Source organism: Ascidiella aspersa, chromosome 1, assembly GCF_963924565.1.
Source record: "Ascidiella aspersa chromosome 1, kaAscAspe10.2, whole genome shotgun sequence".
Classification (NCBI taxonomy): domain Eukaryota; kingdom Metazoa; phylum Chordata; class Ascidiacea; order Phlebobranchia; family Ascidiidae; genus Ascidiella; species Ascidiella aspersa.
In genome coordinates this window covers 4,610,302-4,624,229 of record NC_139447.1, presented here as the reverse complement: position 1 = coordinate 4,624,229, position 13,928 = coordinate 4,610,302, and the positions used below count along the sequence as shown (strand labels likewise).

Here is a 13,928-nt window from a genome sequence, read left to right as displayed (position 1 = left end):
TGAAGATGCCTAAGTAAGTTCAAAATGACTTGCGTAGAACGCTGGTCAATAGAATTTTATTGACAGCAAACAACGCATGAACGAATTTTGTATAAAGTTAGACATTTTTTGTAAATTGATAGGTTGTTCCAAATTCAATTGACGATGGCCACTGTTGATCTTTATTAGTGCAGTTACGACTTATTTTAAGTAGATTCCACTCGAAGAAATAACTTGCTTGTTGTATAAATATGCTATTGCTACCAGGCATAGTATAATAAAAATAAGTTATTCTGAGACTTAAGTGGACTCAAGTAAAGTTATTGACTTAAGTCATTCCAACACTGGTAAATAGTGCGATTAATACTGACCGAGTTATAGCAGTCGGAGCCGGGAACGTTGGTGTCGCAGATGGCGGCGTCGCAGTGGAAGTATATGCGCTCCATCGACAGCGACATGTTGGTCCAGACGAACGACATCACCTTGAACTTGGCGTAGAGCGACATAAAGTTGCGCAACACCACCACCGTGTCGTTGGCCTCATCCAACATGGTCGACTCGCAACTGTTGATGGAAATGTAAAAGTTTAATGTGAAGTTGCTTGTACTAATAGAATGTAGCCTGGTGTATGGTTGTTTCTCGACTTGCTCCTCTCTGAGCCTTTGTAGCTCAGTTGGTTGAGCGACGGTCCCGGCTTGACCGGAGGTCGTGAGTTCGAACCTCACTGCAGGCTAGTTGTTTTTCTAGCCTGCCCTGCTTGCATCAATGATCGACAGATTCGGTGAGTCTGCTATGGCTTTCAGTGTACTACTGTTAAATGTTTATATGCAACTGGTAAAAGCCTATTCACACCTGTGTTTTCTCCGCCTTTTGACACTGCCGTTCCAGTCAAAAAAAACTGCCCACCGGGAAACAGAATTTCGAGGCACTCTTCTCTACCGAAACCGCTGTAGCACTTACACGGGTGGATATTGTATACTGAGTGTTAGTGGCTTAAGGTATAGTCCAAAAACACTACTCATGGACAACATTAGTATAAAATCAGTTTGGAATATTCATACATTTCAAGCTAGATCTGTACAATGTACTTCTCGTGGCTCGTTGCGCTGAAAAGACCGAAAGTTGGCTTAAAGGCGTAGAAGGCAAATTTCAATGTCGCTAAGTATATTTTATTTTGCATTTAATCGGTTAAACCTGGCAAAAACACAATACTTGCCAGATGCACAAACAAAACCGACTTTTTTTTAATTAACACTAAAATATGATTATTTTACTGGAAAAGTTTGCCGGATTTCAATTTTAACTGAATAATGGTGACCTATTAACCTAAACAATGGTATTTTTGGTTTCTCTTTTTTAAATGGTATTTTAATTTCCTCTTTTATACAATTAAGTTCATTAGATTTGAAACAAAAGTTATTATCCGTTCCTCAATTTTCATTTGTTTTAGTTATTGTCCTTTACTGTTTTTTTTTTTGAAACAGTCAACGCTTCGTCGACTTCTCTGTTAATTAAGATTCATTTTCAGTGACACATTGGCGCTCGAGTTTTTTAAGATTGGTTTATGTTTTTATTTAAGATACTTTTGGCAGTCGTTTATAAAAGTGTTTTGAACCTCATGCGTTGCCGTAATAATTTAAAATAACTGGACTTTTAACAGGCGCGGATCTAGGATTTTTTTGGGAAAAGGTATGAACAAATTTTCAGAAATGACGTCACAAATTTAGGTCAGAACGTGACGTCACTTCAATACGTAATGCTCTACATTTTTTGGTGTAAAGAAATCACAAGCAACGCATTTAAAGTTTATTTAAAAGTCCACTGAAAATAAACTTTAAAAACTTTTTAGACAAATGCTCTAAATAATTTCACGATTTTTTGTGGTTCCGCAATTTGTTTAAAGTTAACATTTCTTACTTGTTGTAGATAATCGGGTAAAACTGACTAGACATTGGGTCTGCGTCTGGGGTCGCCCAGCACCTCGTCAGCTGAAACAAGGAAACAGCATAGATTAGCCTAAAATGCTCACATACAATATAGCAGCTTACAACATTCCACAATTCTCTAGGTGAGATTTGCAGTGTTGTAAACAAGTTGTTTTGAAATGACTTAAGTTCCAGTCAAGTCATTTCTGAAATAACTTAATTCCAAGTCAAGAATTTAAAACTAATAGCAAGTTAAGTCATATTAGATCAAGTGAAGCCAAAATCACTGTTATGAAAATAGAACAACAAACTATTAAAATTGGTAACTGTAGCCTCGTCAGATTATAAGCAATAACTCAACTAAATAATAACCCAAAGCACATGAAGTAATTCAATCGTTTTACGTGCAAAAATGGGATAAATGTCTAACTGTTATAATAAAAAGTTTTTACCGAAACGACTTAAGTCACGCCAAGTCATTTGTCCAAAATACTTGAGTCAAGTCAATCGTTTTACTGAAAAGACATTTTATCGAGGTCATTTTACCGAAACGGTCAAGCCGTGATTAAAAAGAGTGACCTGAGTGCACCTATGTAAAGACAAGACATTGAAGTAAGACACAACCAGACTTGGACAACTAGATTTATTTCAGCGTTTTTAAATTAGATAAGTAAAATTAGAACATTTTGATTTTTCCGAATTAGATAAGAATTAAAATTAGATCGTTTTGAGTTTTCTCAAATTAGAATTACCGTATTCCTAAAAAATGTCAACCCGAATTTGAACTAGAATCACATTCAAATATATTTAAAATCAATTTGATTTAATTGCGATTTTTCTTATAAGAACGTGAATGGTCAATGGTGCTAATGTTTATGCCTTTTTATGCTTCTAGACTGTAAAAATTACATACAAGTTGTTCAAACCAAAGAGTTTTAATTGGAAATTTGTGTTTCAACTGACAGACTAAAATTGCCGTTGTACAAGTAGCAGTTTTGGTAAAATCCGAATTAGATTACAACTAGAATTAGAGCACACAAGCAATTCATAAATTAAATTAGAATTAGAATTATCCATATTTTGCTCTAATTCAATGAATTAGAAAATAAAATTAACTAGTTATCCAAGTCTGGTTGCAACACTGCTCTTTTCTTCTCACCTGCACAACAAAGTTGGTTGCTTGTGGTTCAATGTCGGTCATCAGAACTTGAGCGAACACGTAGTTGGGTACGGTGACGTTTGCGTCAGCTTGAAGAGGCGAGCTAAAGTCGTTACTGAGCGAGAGTTCAAAGGCCATAGCGAACTGGCCGGACACCGGGGCGTTGTCAAAGCCGATCTTCCTGCGACGAGAGTGCGCAGCCCACGGTTATTTTTGTGTTTTACAAAGGTTTTCTTTCTTTCTTTGTTTTAGGCAAGAAACTCAGAGTAAATTCATATCGGTAATAAAAACAACCAAAAATATACCCATGGCGTTATTGTGTGTTTTTAAGCCATTTTTAAATATTTTTTGGGGGGGGATATGTAAGCCTATGCCTCACAGACAACCAAAACTCCTAAGGAAACAGGTGCCCAATAAAGGAGCGGAGCTATGGGTAGAATGCCGCCGCCCTACTTATTTCCATTGATTCATCGATGCAGTTAAGAGGCATACACAAGATGCCTTTAGAGAGGTTTACCGAAATCGCCTGATCTGGTTTGTGGTCCAACAAAACTAGAAAAAAACTATAGCCTGCGGTGATACCCTAGGACTCTACCGACCGCATCTTGTGTACTATATAGGTTCCGTTATCGTTGGCCAGTTCTATATGGGTGCCGTTATAGGCCAGTACGAGCCAGAAGGTCTTGATCACAGAATACACATTGTGGTGTTTATGTATGTTCCAGTTGCAGTTATAGGCTATTATGCTTTTTAAATTTGCCGGACATTTCGAACGTTTTTCTAAGTATGAGTTGTGTTGTTGCTACAACACGAATCCGTTGTGTGTTCTATAACTTTCATACAAAGACAACAAAATTTAAAGCAGAATGGTCATGGATAAGTGTATTACGCGTATATGTATATTATATATGTAATCGTTTATTCATCGAGAAACTATGTGTTTAACAGAACCACACAGTTGTAACTCCGATACCTTAAATTAAATAGATCTCAGAAGCGGCCAACATTTACGTTAAATCTGTGAATCTCGTGACACTATATAAAGACAAATTGTAATAAAATACTGACAAGCTTTCGCAAAACCGTGTCTATCAGGTCAAAGTAGAAACCCATTTGTGGAGTGCCACCAAATTTCCAGATTTAGAATTTGACGGTTACTGCTACAAACCAAGATTTGCGTAAAATAATTGCGCTATAGTAAAAGTCACACATTATCGATTCAAAATAGAAAGGTTTAATAACAAATGGGTAACAAAATTGTAAAAATTGTGAGGATTTAGTTATGACTCCCTGGAAGAACTCTATTTAAACGGACGCATCAACAGCTAAACCTAAAGTATAATCGTTTTAAGTATTTCAGTCTTTCTTCCCATAAATTTACCACTAGATAGAAAGCGTAAAAAAAACATCAAATCTTAAAACAAACGCGTGTCAGAAACATATCAATGCCGCAAACTCACTCGATATTAGGTTCTACTCCGTCCATACTGATGTTCCGGGCAGCGTCGAACACGCAGACATAGTTCTTGCAAAAGAGCTGGTTGCGCAGAACTTTCTTGCTAGGATCGGCGTGTTTTAGGTTCCACACGGTGAAGTTGTACACCAGTTCGTTGTCGATTAGCTGCAAGTGGATAGCAGTTAGGTAGGTTAGGGACGATTGCATTTGTATGCGCATTTTAGTAGTGATAATTTAAATATTGAGTATTTAAAACTATATGTCAAATAGAAATGTGCGATGGTATTGAGTTGAAGCCAATTCCCGATGAAAAGTGGCAGTATTGTTCAGTGTTGTAAACAAGTCATTTAAAAATGACTCCCAGTCAAGTCATGTGTAAAATAACCTAAGTCTAAACTAAGTCTTTTTAAATAAATAACAAGTCACGTCCGAGTCAAGTCATAATTAAAGCAAGTCAATTCCATGTCAAGTCTGTGTCATTAAAATTACACGTTGAGCTATTAAAAATTGGGCAAACTCCTGTATTATGAGCCATACCTTAACTTAAAAATACCCAAAGGCCATAGAGGGCAAGTATATTTTTTTATGTACAAATATTAGGATAAATAATCAAATTTTACGAAAAAATGCTTAATGAAAACACTCAATTTCAACCTAAGTCATACTGTATGTCTAAAACTTTTAAAAACTTAAGTCAAGTGAAGTGATTTGCCCAAAAGTTAAGTCATTGGAAATCAGTGACTTAAGTGCACTCAAGTCGAATCATTGACTCCTAAGTCAAGTCATTGACTTAAGTTATTACAACACTGGTATTGTTACTTGGGTGATATCTGTGTCGTTCTGATACCAACTAATGCTTACCGCCCTACTCGCAATCCAACGAAAACTTTTACACTTTAAAACGGATCTTCTGGAAAATGCTGAATTAACAATCAAAATATAGCCTAGACCAGGGGCTCTTAAACTGGGGTCCATGGACTCCTTGGGGGTACGTGAGCCGGTTTTAGGGGGTCTATGGAGGCCTATTTTAACTATTAGTGTATATTCAAGCAATCTATTTTTCAAAGAAAAGAGTAGACTATAGTTAAAAATAAAACGTTTTTGCACTGAATATATACTTAGACTTTATTTCATACGTTTTTTGGACCGAAAACAACAAATTTCTGAAGTCTGTTTGTATTATGACGTCATCACTAAAAATTTCTTGCCTTCGCTGGTCCGTGCGAAGCAAAAAAGTTTTTTAGGGGTCTGCGGTAAAAAAAAGTTTAAGAACCCCTGGCCTAGATGTTTACGCTAAGCAAATTTTAGCTAATAAATTAACATTACATTTTACATTTGATTTGTTCAACTTGGTTGTTTTCCTGGTCACAGTAATAACGTCATATCGTGTTAAAAAGTATTGGGATCCCATACAACTTAACCCTGTCAGTCTGGTAAAAAATGGCCAACCCTTTTGAAAAAAGATAACTGGCCAAAGGTATTACAGAAAATTGGCAAACTAAATGTATCTTTGAAATTCTTTTTTTTTTTTCCAAAAAAGTATTTTTTGAATTTAACTAAACACTTCATAGGTTGAACAATAACTTTTTTGTACGATCGATCTTCCTTTTTCGCCGTTTCAAGGGACGTTAGAGTGAACAGTCAAACGTACCGTCACTTGGGCTTCGCATTCTCCCAAGTGGAAAACGAACTGAAGCCAAGATGGGACGGAGCCGAGGACGATGGATTTCACGCATTGGGAAGGAAGACTCATCGGATCCGTGTGACGATTATTGGCGATAAAGATTGTGTCGTCTCCGCCAACTTCAAGAAGCATCATATCATCGTTGCCGAGCCTGTTTCAAGTTACCTTCGATATTAGCAAGTATTGAAACTTTTTTTTCAGATATCGAAAACCCTATGGATTCTGAATGGATTACCTTGTGCGATATGAATGCAAGTTTAGGTGAAGTAGTGCATGGTTAATCAATGGCAGTGATTTGGCTTTAAAGTAAGCGGCATGATCTTGGACATGAGATATAATATCAGGTGTAGAACATATTATGTGGCCCAGTGTTAATGCTAACCAACCCACAACTTTATTAGTATTCCGACTTAATTGTGCATTATATATTTTGATGACGGACAATTTTTGAAAAAGAAAAACAACATGGATGTTTCAAGAATACTGAAATGCAAACATATATTTCATCAAGATGACAAAACAGTCAATCACTTTAGAGCATCATGGTTGAAGGTTACTAGGAAGACGCAATAGGAATATTAAAGCCCATACAAAAGTATGGTGTCATTTTGAACGGTTCGAATAACTCTTTATTCACTTTTAACATGGATCAATCACGGGGCTACAGTTCATACTTAACGAAATATTCAAAAGCGTTCGACTTACACCAATGATGTCTGGGTATTGCAAGTGGCTTGCGAGTTCACTGTAACAATAAACAAAACAAAAATAGGTTACAATGAAGCATATGATTAATACAAAGTGCAGCCAATTAATTATTTTAAACTTGTGAAAATAAAATGGACTGAATAAGTTAAAGTAAGGCCATAAATTAAAATCAATTGTTATGACAAATATGGTCTTTCACTGCTCGGAAAATCATGAGGAAATCGTGGCCTATACAAATAGAAATAATGTTTGGGGGGGGGCATAAAAAAGGCATGATTTTACTTTCTATTTTTTCTAAATTTTAACGAAGCAGTGCGTGAACAAGCAATCGAAGAATGCTTCGCATGTATTTAATTTTTACTGGGGGCCGCATGAGAAACTGTATATATTTTAGCTGAACGAACCATAAAGAAAACTAAAATAGAGTTTGTGATACTTAAAATTGAGTTGCATATAAAGTATTGCACAATTTTAAACAAATTGCACGATTTCTAAAATTTGAAAACGATATGTGTGGATATTTTTTAAATCCGTGACTATAAAATACATTTTAGAGTTTCTTCCTGACGATGATTTCAACACTGAATTCCCGGACATGCCAGGGAAAACCCTGACTTGTGGTAATCCCACCTAGGTCTCAACCCATGTGCCTGTGAGCCTGCGTTGTGCAACTGTTGAAGAGAAGTTCCCTACCGTGAGTTTGAACTTTTTCCCAAGCTATTCTGTATTCGTCTATTTGGTGCCCATGACACATTTTATATATTCCCTGAAAAAAATTTTCCCTGGTGAAAATATTTTGAGATTGCTCCACAAACCCATAGAAAAGTTCAAGCTGTCCACTATGAAATAAATTTACCGTCTGTAAAACAATGCTTTTTAACCGGGTGTATTGTAGTGTAAGGCCCAGGGTGTACCAAAATTGTTCAAGGGTGTACCACGTTGAAGGGGTGTACTGGGGTGTATAAGATACCGCATTACATTAAGCACCTATGATCAGGTATTATAATAAATAGGTTTTGATTACCAGACTGCATTGAGCGTACAATACATGGTGGATTTATGCGTTTAAAGCATACGTAGCTTGTAAGATTCTATTTTTGACATTATAACCAAAAATTGATCTTGTTACTCGTTATATTGAGGTACTAATTAGTTCTCCATAACCGTAAACAGCTCGTTTACAAGCATAACACGGTGTTTGCTTCTATAACTTTAGTGCATTGCGTGGCGCGGGATGTAGAAGTGCTTCTGTAAACCTAAAATGGTGTACGTTCCAAAAAAAGGTTGGCAAACACTGCTCTAAATATCGCATTTTTCCAAAATACTTCTGGCAGCTAATTTCTAATCATTTCACTCAAAAACCTTTTTTCAACTTAAACTACTGTTTAAAATAGTTTCGCGAATCGCACACCAAAAAAAATGAAAAATCCTTCAAGAAACCGTACCTGGGAGAAGATCAATGCGGGGCAGGATAAATCCTCCGTTGGTCGGAGCTCTATTGTTGGGTCCGTGATATTGAAGAAACGAATTGACCACGTTTCCCTGGGCAAACAGCAGATTGAATTCCGTATTTGCGAGGTTCCAAGTCGTGGTAACCGTCATATGAGTTTTGGTCACCGTTAGCCGCCTTAAAAACGTGCACCGTAGCTTCCCTTCATCCACCACCCCTTCAAGGTAGTCCGCACCTGTTATCTGACAAAACATATCGAAGCTTTAACTTGACCTCGCCTGCAGCCTATATATAATATGTACGTAGTGTGACTTTATTGAATTCGAAGCTTATTTGTGAAAAGAGCCCTACAAGTGAGTTTCATGATTGCTTTAAAGCTGTCAGCTTGTCAGTATGCAAGCGTGTTACTCGCTTGTATTTCTCTACTTTTAGTAAGCAAATCATGCCCCGTCGGAAAATGTAGAACAGTGGTTATTCGCCAATATGTGTTATTACTACAACGAAGGAAGAGTTATTGTTATTGGTGGGGGCGGAGTTTCGAAAAGTGGTTCTTAATTTGTTTTAGTTAACCAGTCAAAAGATATATAGGGAGAATTATATTTTTTTAAATGAGTAAATTTATTCAAAAGCTTTGTATTAGTTTCTCTAACATTATAATCAGTACAAATTCCTTACTACATACCAACAACCAAATTACCATGAAAACTAAATTAAGAAGCATCTAGTGCAGTGGTTCCCAAACTATGGTACGCGTATCACCGGTGGTACGCGAGAGTCTTTCAGGTGGTACGCGACTAACTTCAGCATACGTATAAATTTCGAAAACGTTCAACTTTTAAAACTTTCTGATTGGGTAATTTGCCGTGCTGCGTTTTAGTTACCTTTAACTTGAGGTTTCGCACGTTTATGACGTAACACTTATCTTGTTCAAAATAATAAAACGCTAATTGTTAGCTGGTTTAATTAAACTAATAGTGAGCGGTGTAGTATGGTCGTATGTATCGACCAGCTAATGAAGAAAAAACAACTATCGCATTGAACCTTGGGTTTTGTTTAATTTATGGCTTCTTTGTCTTCCTGGTATGGCGTTTGGTAAAGTTTAATTCTGCTTACATGCTCATTTTATTTTGTATAAAATAGTTAAAGTTTGAGATATTCTGGTAAGGTGTAACTTAGGTGGTACATCAACACTGTACAAAAGCTCAAAATGGTACGCGAGAAAAAAAGTTTGGCAATCACTGATCTAGTGCGACTAATTTAATTTAAAACCCATCAAAATTATTTCCCAACTCAAGGGGGATCACAGACCTAGGTTAAAACAAAATTTAAATGTTCACTTGGTTTCGTTGAAATTTAACGATTTCATTAGTAGTGAAGGGGTTAGTGTTCCTGCCAAAGTTAAGTACCTTATTAGCAACGAGATGACTTGTGTGTTACTGTGTTATCAAAACCTAAGTGTACTTATTATACATTCGTTTGGTATAAGGTATACCTCTTCAATTACAGCCGGTGTTGCTCTTGCGAAAATCACAGCGGAAAAAATCTGAACTTGGCTTGAAGTTTCGTTGTACAAGCAGTAGTAGCAATCATCTTGGACATTCCCCTAAAAGTAGCAGTAAATAAAAATGTGTATATTGGGTAAAATAGTATAAAATACGTTGTAACTGATCAAAGCTTTTGTACACGTTACGCGTATGAATGTTTCAGTGTTTTAAGTAACTGATGAGAGTTAAGAATTAAATACAAACAAATACACACACATGCACACAAACACACACACACGCACACACACAACACAAACACACGATAACACACATCCACTCGCACGGTCGCACATACAAACACGTCAATCCAACCAACTGTAAATCATCAGAAAGAAAAGAGTGACTGAAAGAGTTATTTTTACTAAGGCCATTACCATTACCACACAGCCAGACAGATACGGTCGACCAATTTCGCCAATCCACCTTGGTTCACATTTACCATTAGGGCTAGCCAATGTACAAACCATGATACTGTCAGAGGAAATAGCCATCGCGATATATCCAGTGTCGCTTCCCTCTATGGTGAACCGGATTGAAGCTCCTTCCGGGCGCCATTTAATGGAAGTTTTGTCAACAGGGGTGCGCCATATTCCCTCGCCTGTATAAACCAAACGTTCGATGTCATCGGACGGATTGAGCTGAAAAAAGCAAGTGTCATTGTTAAACAAATCATTTAACACTATTAGAGGCGATAAAGTTTTGTTTTTGTTCTTCCTTTTTTTGTTTTTTTATTGTTCTTTTTTTGTTTTCTATAGTTGTTGCTTTTTCCCTTAATTACCACAGATGGTAATACTTATTTCAATTCCCAAGATTCATGTTACTTTAAGCCTCTCTACATGTGTTTTAGCTGATCCGTGTCAAAAAGCGCGCGAGTGCCTACAAAAGCGCTGGAAAACGAATTGATTTACATCAGGGGTGCAACAAGCGGCACGCGTGCCAAGTGTGGCACGCGAGCTACTAAAAAATGGCACGCAAGCCCTCCCCAAAAAACTAAAATTGTTATTTAGCCAATTGCCAAAAAAGCTCAATTTGTTATTCAGCCAATTGTCAGAAAACGCTAAGTTTGTTATACAGCCAATTGCCATTGTTTGTTCACAATATAAAACAATCGCGGCAATCACGACAACCAACAATTACTTTTGATAAGGTAACATTATACTGTGTGGAGGCTAGCATTCACATAATACTATATAGCTTGGTGTGAAGAAACAAAAGTAAGCTCACCGAGAGACACTTTGATGTAGTGATGCGCATTTCTACTATACATTTTTTTTCAAGTTTAAATAAACGTTCTTTTTTTGGTAAAAAAAGCGCTTTTATGATTAAAAAGAATTGGTTCGGTTACGAAACTTTGGCACGGGAAGAAGTTATAAGATAAAAATTGGCACGCCGGCATGTTTGAGTTGGACACCCCTGTGGCCTGATCTACATGAAGCACATTATGCGCGTCAACTACAAAATGGCGGAAACCCAGCGAAGTTTAAAGTTTAATCCATGTTAATCGTGAACTCCTAGCCACTAATTATGATTTTTGTTGGTATTCATGATTAATTTTTGGCCATATGACTATTTTTGTAATCACATCTCTAAGGATACTCTATAGTACTATTTTCAATAAACTTAATTCAAATGGTTAAATTGTGTGGAAACGACAATTGTTAATTCTTTTCTGCAAATAATATTAACAATAGCCATTACCTAATGTGTCCAACGTCCCTATACCTACTATAGCCTAATATGTACATATATATATTAAAATTTTGGTGAAAATATGTTCAATAGGTAACTGTATATAAGTAGGATGAAATGAATTATAATTTTAACAACAAATCGCAAAGTAAACGCCAACCCAAGAGATAGAAATTTGCTCAACACACTTATTAAGCGACTAACCTACCTCTTACGAGCGTGCGAGACTTAGCGCGCTTTAGCACAACAAAAACCAGTCAGGCGATGCGACGTCGCCGTGCGTCATTTAAAGTGTGTCAGACAAGCGCGCTAGCTCACTTATTTTGCTCGTGTAGAGAGGCCTTTTATCTCCTGATTTTATTTTGGTGCTATTTTTTGTTTCTATTATATGGTGACGATGTTTATTTAAATACATTTGATACAATACACCGGCGCGGTCAGAGGGCATAGTTGAAATGATGATACCGAAAATACAACGGGGAGAATTGACCCCTAGGACTTTTACGATAAATATCTGATACTTAGCCCGAAGATAGAAAAAAACGTTAGGGCGTGAAAGTTTTTCCTACTCTTGTTTTGCAAATTACAGTATCTGCCCTCCATGTCCATACATTCAACCGGTGTTAAACTGGTATTTAGTTAACACGGCGTTAAACATAAATTTGGTACATCGTTCTCTTGGTTTCCACTGTAGGCTTCGCAGCGGTTGTTAGGAAATCAACCTTATAAAAATATGTTTAGCACAAGTCGCAATTAATTTATTTGCAAGAGATAAATTCAGACTTCCAATGTTCGTGTTTATCAATAGACGGCCATGTTTCACAATCTTGTTGTGCAATAAAACATTCAACTTGAACTTTATTTCCAAAATTACCAAACATGTTTTAACAATTTAATTTTCAGTTGACTTGAAATGTTTTATCGAGTATAAGGAATATTCAATATTTTAAAATATGGGTATTTCGCACTCAAAAATAAATTAGCTAATGTGACAAATCCTTGGTAAAACAGTCAAATTAAAGCAACGGATTCTGCCTAAAAACATATACACTAAGACAGGAATTTCGAAGGTAGGCAATAATCTAAGTGTAACTGTATTCACTGTTCTTAACATTAAAAACATTTTTAAAACTCACGCTCAGGGTTTTTTTAAGGCTTGGTTTGGGTGACCGCCAAGTTTTTAAGAGACCGCAAGTGTTTCATTTAAATACAAGTAAGCTGCAAGTCCAAATTTTGGGAAACCGCCTGAGAAATTTGGGGGACCGTTTCGGTAAAAAACTTATGCTAACGCCAAAAAGTCAAGTTTCGAAAGAGTCAAACTCAACTGCCAGACGATTTTCGCAATTTATATTTTACATACCCCTTTTTAGTTTAATTTTAGCTATACTTTCGCGCTTGAACGGGTTCGGAAATAATTCGGAAAATAATTTTTCGATGTTGCCAATTTGTCGTTACATAAAGATTTCTTGATAATAATATTTCCGAGCACAAAGGGTAAACTATACGCATACGCTCGAAACATATGAAAGATTTTTGTAAATCATTGGCATTTTTTCTTTTGATATCATTTTTGTTCGCACTGTATATAAATTAGTTTAGTTACTGTTCCTAAAAAAAAGCAAAAATTACACATCATTTGTCTTGTTTTATTTTCCCAATGTTATTTGAAAGTCATGAATGTCCTCTGATCCGCTATCGGAATGAAGTACAATTTTTGACTGATTTAAAATAATTTAGAATGATCATAGCGTCGCATATGAGGGATAAATAAATAGTTAATGCGCTAATTGTTTGCCCCTTTGAGGGTACACTGAAAGCCATTGCAGATTCACCGAATCTGTCGATCAATGATGCAACAGAGCAGGCTAGAAAAACAACTAGCCTGCAGTGAGGTTCGAACTCACGACCTCCGGTCAAGCCGGGACCGTCGCTCTACCAACTGAGCTATGCAGGCCCAGAGAGGAGCGAGTCGAGAAACAACCATACGCCAATGCTTGCTCAATCTGTTAGTACAAGCAACTTCAAATTGAACAGGATCCACAGTATCATATCATTATACAATGAAATATATGTACACACATATGAGTGTTAACAACTGAGATCCCTTCTGAAGCTGCTTTTTGACCCTCTTTGAGGGTGTCTGATAATAACAGATCGGCCGCGATGCCAAGTGCTAGTTCGTGTAGCAAATTGTCATTGCAATTTTAACCGTGATAAGAGATCTAACGTACTGATTTATTTTCAACACAGTTCCTCAAATAATAGCTTTTTTGTTTGCAATGACCTAACTAACAGATTTATTTTAAAATGTCACACACCAACATTAAAATAAAA

General features: G+C 36.5%; 1 non-coding gene across 1 annotated transcript; it reads right to left on the bottom strand.

Moving 5' to 3' along the window:
- Nucleotides 1-13,473: 13,473 nt before the first annotated feature.
- Nucleotides 13,474-13,548, bottom strand: Trnaa-ggc (transfer RNA alanine (anticodon GGC)). Its single transcript has one exon. It is a non-coding gene; the product is annotated as a tRNA-Ala (tRNA).
- Between the last annotated feature and the right edge of the window lie 380 nt (nucleotides 13,549-13,928).